The sequence below is a fragment of the Panicum virgatum genome, chromosome 8N (genome assembly GCF_016808335.1).
Source record: "Panicum virgatum strain AP13 chromosome 8N, P.virgatum_v5, whole genome shotgun sequence".
Classification (NCBI taxonomy): domain Eukaryota; kingdom Viridiplantae; phylum Streptophyta; class Magnoliopsida; order Poales; family Poaceae; genus Panicum; species Panicum virgatum.
Window position 1 is genome coordinate 41,254,699 of NC_053152.1, and position 6,825 is coordinate 41,261,523.

Here is a 6,825-nt window from a genome sequence, read left to right on the forward strand (position 1 = left end):
TGATGGCGATCCCGGCAACTCCCTTGGATGGCTTGTCATCATCATCATCATCATCATCGGAGCTTGCATCGGAATCCCATTCAACAAAATACGCTTGGCCATTCTTCTTCTTCTTGATGAACTTCTTCTTCTTCTTTTCATCATTTTTCTTGTCCTTTTTCTTGTTTGGACAATTTACAATGATATGACCTACTTCACCACAATTGAAGCAAGTCTTGTCCACAAAAGGATTTTTTCTTGATGATTGACCTCTCTTGCCAAATCTCTTCTTGCTCATCATTCTATTGAATCTCTTGACAAAGAGAGCCATCTCCTCATCCGATTCTTCTTCTTGGCATCCACTTTCTTCTTCATTTTTGCTATCTTGAGCTTTGAATGCCACACTTTTCTTTTTCATATCAATTTCTCCACCATGAGCTTCATCTTGAGATTTCTTGAACATGTCATGGGTAAGAATTTCTCCCAATATTTGTGTGGGAGTTGCGGTCTTCACATTTGACCTTACAAGTAAGGTCACAATTGTGTCATATCTTTCCGGAAGACATCTAAGAAACTTGTGGTTGAAATCCCCATCCGGTACCTCAAATCCAAGTCCCTTGAGGTCATTTACAATGTCATTTAGCCGATTGAACATCTCGGCTATGCTCTCATCCTTCTTCATGGTGAATTCACTAAAATTTCCTTTAAGCAAATATAGCTTGGCCTCCTTCACCGTTGATGTACCCTCATGAATTTCCATGAGCTTCTTCCATATGTCATTTGCATTTGTGAGGCTCTTGACTCTATTAAATTCATTTACATCAAGAGCACTAAAGAGCACATTAACCCCTTGATCATTTAGTGTCTCATTTTCCTCATCAAGGGGTGTCAAACTCTTTGGGTCCAAAATGACATATCCATCATTTACTACTCTCCATAGCTTTCTACTCATGGCTTTGAGATGAGCCGACATCCTAGTCTTCCAATAATCATAATTGTTCCCATCAAAGAACGGTGGCTTCCCAACATGAATCCCATGATCACTAGTCATTGTTCTACTCCAAGATGGTTAAATCCTTAATTAATGGAGTACTTAGCTCTGGTACCACTTGTAGGATCAAGAACACCGACTAGAGGGGGGGTGAATAGGCGGTTTAAAATCTAAAACCAATAACACTAGAGAAATTTAATTAGTAACAAAGGAAAGCCCTATGTCATGCTATTACTATCTCTAGATGGGTTTGCAACCTAGGGTGACAAGACACAAATCAAGCTCTAGTAAAGTAAATTGCTCAAAGTAAAAGCAAGTATTAAAGAGAGCAAGAGAAGTAACCAAGCTTGACACAAGAAATTATCCCGTGGTGTCGATGACTTGCCGGTCACCCCTAATCCACGTTGAGGTGGATTCCAAGAATCAACCGCTCCTCTATCAAGAACCTCTTGATCTTGAGCGGGCTTGAATCAAAGAACCACTCCACACCTCGATTCCACTAGAGTTGCTCTTCACCACTCCGGTGAGGTGAGCACAAAACCTCTCACAACCGAAATCGGGGCTCCTCAACAATCTCCTTGGAGGTGCTCCACGAAATCCACTTCTCCAAGCCGTCTAGGGAGCGGCAACTCCCAAGAGTAACAAGTTGATGACGCTTGCTTGAAGTTTCCCTAATGCCACAAAGCTCAAACTCTTGATGCAATGCACTAGGAAGCTCTCACACTCTCAAAAATGCAATCTCTAAGCAAGTGTGTGTGAGAGAGGGATGCCTTAGCTCTAATGTGTCAAGAATGCTATCCAAATGGCCAAGAGAGACACCCAATGGCCGGGCATTGGGTATATATAGACACCCCTTCAAAAACTAGCCGTTACACTCTTTTCTGCGAAGTTGCGGACCGTCCGCGGTTCAAAAACCGGACTGTCCGCCGTTATAAACCAGTGAGTCAGAGTGCATTTAATGCGTGTCAGAACTAGCCGTTAATCCCTGGCGGACCGTCCGCGCCCCAGTGGCGGACCGTCCGCAGTTAAGAGTTCCACACCACCAGAGACTAACAACGTCTCTGGAACAATTTTGAGATTAGCCTGCGGACCGTCCGCGCCTCAGGAGCAGACCGTCCGCAGTTTAACTTTGAAGCCCACACCAGTTAGACACCCTTTCTGGTGCAAATTTGAAATACAGTGGCGGACCGTCCGCCCACCTGGGCCGGACTGTCCGCCAGCCCACCAGAGCCTCTGCAAGCTCTCTGGAACGGTCGCGGACTGTCCGCCCCTCTGGGCCGGACTGTCCGCCAGCCCACCAGAGCCTCTGCAAGCTCTCTGGAACGGGCGCGGACTGTCCGCCCCTAAGGCGCGGACTGTCCGCCGTTACTCAGTCAGCTCTAGAACTTAGTCTATTTCAAAACCTTTCAAAACGCCGTTAGCCCTCATGCATGCAACTAGACATTTTGAGCAAAATGGCACTAAAGACCCGTCAAGCATGAGTACACAACCCCTCTTGATAGTATGGCTATCTATCCAACAAATCCGGTCACTTTTCATCCACTAAACGCCTTGTGACCGGTAAAATACAAAGGCCCTATTTTATACCTTTGCCTTGAGCCCTAGCTTTGCTCATCATCTCCAAAACTCCATACGTTCACACCCAAATCTCTTTCATCCATGGATCAACCTATACTCATTATCTCAAATGAAATCGTTAATCCACAAACCGTTGTCATTAATTACCAAAACTCGAATTAGGGGCCTAGATGCTTTCACATGTTAATAGGTTCCTTCTACAGTTGGGAGAAGCGGGCAACCTGGATGCACTCAGAGTCCGTTTGTTCTCCTTGTCTTTATCTGGATCGGCCTTTGCTTGGTTCACCACTTTACCAGCAAACTCCATATTATATTGGGCCGATCTAGAAAGACAATTTCATCAGTTCTTCTTCTCTGGGATTACTGAGTTAAAGTTGACCGATTTGACCGGCTTGAGACAAAGAAATGATGAATCGGTTGCTGCTTTTATCCAGAGGTTCAGAGATGTCAAGAACAGAGGTTACAGTTTGGTTCTGTCTGATAAGCATTTGGCCGATGCAGCATTTAATGGACTCTTGCCACACATTAAAGATAAATATGCATCACATGAGTTTGAAAGTATTAGCCAGATCGCAAGTCGGATGATAGGAGAGACTCGATCCTATGAGTCCAAAAAGCCTTTTCAGAAGAAGATCAACTATGTGGAGTATTATGCTAATGATGAGTCTGAAGAGGAGAAAGAAACAGTCGCATCGGCTGAGTGGATACAGAACAGTAAAAGCCGGTGACGTGTCCGTTTGGAAAGAAAGAGCCTGAGTCGTGTGGGTTCGTGTGGCAGCACCGCCCGAATTAATCCAGCTCAAGTGCGCTAACCATCACCCTAAAGGTAATTCCGACTAACACGCACTTCAAACGGAGTAATCCGGCAGTGCTGTCGGGTAAAATCCCGAAGAAACCACTTATGCTTCGATTGAAACCCAAAGCTTACATGAAACTCACACGAAGGTGAGTTCAGATAGTACAACATTTCACAAATTCTTACATTACAGAGTCTTATCATAATTATTACAAACCAAGTTTGAAATCTCAAAAAAGTACTTGAAATGCAAAATTTAAAGTATTTCAGAGTCAACTGCAGCGGAAAATAAAGCGAGTTCTAAACGACGATACAAGATGTCATGATGAAGCCTGTACATGACATCACTCGGCATTGTCATCATTGGCCGGAGTCGTATCCCACTCCACCGACCAACCAGGAGGTAAAATACACGGCCAAGTCAAGCTAGCTATTTGATCTTCAAACGAATCACCTGAAAACAAAGTTGAGCCACAAGTAAGGCTGAGTATACTAATACTCAGCAAGGCTTACCCGACTAAGGGTATACTTAGCACTTTATCTAGACATGCAAGGCTTTTGGCTGGAGGGGTTTGGGTTGCCGAAAAGCAGTAAAGAGTAGATCCTTAATTTCAGGTTTTAGCTTCCAAATTCTAGTTCAATTAACCATTCTAGGTGAGCATCTATCCAATAGCATACATGGTGGGAAACAATTATCTTTCATCATTCAACCATATTTATCATCCTCATTGTTCCACTTCTTACTCTATGTGGCAAAAGGGTTAAGCAGTCCCAAACCGTGAGAAGTGGACGATTCGAATCGAGTTTGTTAACTTGGCCAGGCAGACCTAACACACATGCATGGGGATCGACGTCTCGCTTCGCCCACGCGACTTTTCCCTTCAATTCCCGCTTCACGGAACAGGCCCACCGCCCTCGACTACAAGAATCCCCGCCACGGTACGACGCCGGGTCGTGAGCCTTCTTGCACCCGCATGTGGCCGCATGAGAACAACGTTCAAAGACGGTGGGGAGTATGTTCCGGCCTCGGTGCAATCCAGTACTTAAACTTACCGATTACCATATTTCTCGGCATGTGGTTAGTACGATTCAAAAGCTTAACCACTACTACAACACACTGCGGCCTTATCATCTTTCACTAAATAGACGGGGTATCACAAGTACCACAACCCCACCCGTGAACCTTATAGTTGCAGTATGTAGTAAACATTCAACTCCTATAATTCTCGCGAGTGACAGGAAATCACTCGACTTCTACTGAACCATTAGCCTAGCCAACTAGCGACCTATACATGCTAGTATTCAAATATAGGTACTTAAGATTATGCAACTAGGGTTCAAAGCAATTCCTATAAACTTAAATGCACAAGTAGATAGGAATATAAGCAGTTGCATAAATCTACAATAGATAGGATATGCTCCGGGGCTTGCCTGGAATTAACACTAGGTCGGTGTTAGTTAGAGGAGAATTGCTCAACGAGCATCTTCCTTCGGTCGTGCACATCGGGATCCATCCGTCCATCTTCTAAACGTGTCCACCATTCACCGTCTTCTGGCTCGGCTTCAACATCACATTCTTCACGTGGTACATCTATCGTACCTAAATGAAATGCAACAATGCATATGTATGAATGCATAGTTCTGAGTTGTTTAGCAATTTAGGTTTTATTATTTTTATTTTAAAGACAACCCACTAAACCTACTTAGCATGAATAGACCCGATTAAAGCACTACCTTACAAAACTTTAAGAAATAGCATGAGAAATATTTTACTGGGTACTACAGGTCATAACACGACTAAACCGACTGGTTTCATATTTTATTTTGCAAGTTACAGAGTATAGAGAAAAAAAAGTCAAGTTAAATCTATATTAATCAAGATTTATTTATACAGAGAGTTTTAGAATGTTGAATGGTTCCTGAATTAAGGTTTAAATTTTGTTAACACACGTATAAACACGTGTAGGTGTTCAAATTAAGCCCACTTCAAAATGCATCTTCGAATGATTAATTCTTAATTAGCGTTTTAAGAATCTGGGTTGTCACAGTTCGATATCACCAAAGCCGACAAGATCTTTGACTTATTATTGTCGGAAGGTTTGATCAAGTTGAAGCCATATCACAAGATTCCATCGGAGGATGAGCTCAAGAATATAAAATATTGCAAGTGGCACAATGTCACATCGCATGATACAAATGAGTGCAAGGTCTTCCGACAGCAGATTTAGATGGCTTTCGAACAAGAGAGGTTGAAATTCGAGGCTCCCAAGAAGACGATGAAGATCGACGGACATCATTTCGCCACAAACATGGTTTTTTGTGGCTAGAGATGAAGGTCCTTCTCAAGCTAAGATTCTGACGTCATCATCGGCCAAGAAATCTGGAGTTGTTGATCCTAAAGCGCAGATAGTGGCCGATGAGGTCAAAGGAAAGGGTCCGATGAGGGATGCTGAACGTTCATCGGCACCACGTAGATGTGTAACGTCTCAAATGTTGTTGAACAAGTTTCAGCGTGATCGTTAAAGGCGACAGCGTAAAGAAGAAGAGGAGCGATGCGAGCAAAATCATTGGAGGTGTCCTTTCTTTGTCTACTGCTGGGAAGAAGAGTTGACGTTGCCATCGGCATACGATTGTTCCGAATGCAATGGTCAAGGCAGCCGATCATATGAAAGGTCGCGTCATGAGCCTTAACGGCGTGAACGCACTCCTGTGCATGATCGGCTAGGAAAAAGAGTATTGGTACATGATTGACTGGGGGGCAGGACAATGCTATGTGATCCTGCTGGGAGAAGAGTGTCTGTACACAATCGGCTAGAACAGATGGCCAATGACAGAGTACAAGACGATCAGCCGATGCGGAGAGATCCAGAACGTGAACCTGATCGCACGGATCAATCCCAATGGTGTCCAGGGGGTTTGACCAGGTCTCAAAAGCGACGTGTTCAGAGGTTACGCCAGCTAGAGATTATCGAGGAAGAACAAGAACAGACTCTGAACAAGAAATGAGTCAAATCGCAAGTCTGGCATGTCAAGGCTAAGGCCGATGGTGAATCGGCTATTAATAGTTCCACACCGATCCAAGCAGTCGGTTCTTCAGAAAGTTCCTGATGGATGAGTTCCTAGAGGAAGAAGGGAAGTTGGGCATGGGTTTACGTCGGCCGATTTGCTAGAGGAAATTGACATCGGAGATGGTGATAGGCCGAGACCAACGTTTATTAGTGCAAATTTAGATCCTAAATACAAGCAGGAACTAAAAAGTTTATTAAGAGAATACAAAGATTGCTTTGCTTGGGAATATTTTGAGATGCCTGGTTTGGATAGATCTATTGTGGAACATCGTTTGCCTATAAAACTGGGATATCGGGCATATCAACTAAGAGTTTGCCAGATATAAAGGCCGAGATTACACAGTTAATTGAAGCTAATTTTGTTCGGCAGTGTCGTTATGCCGAATGGATTTCTAATGTGGTTCCTGTTTATA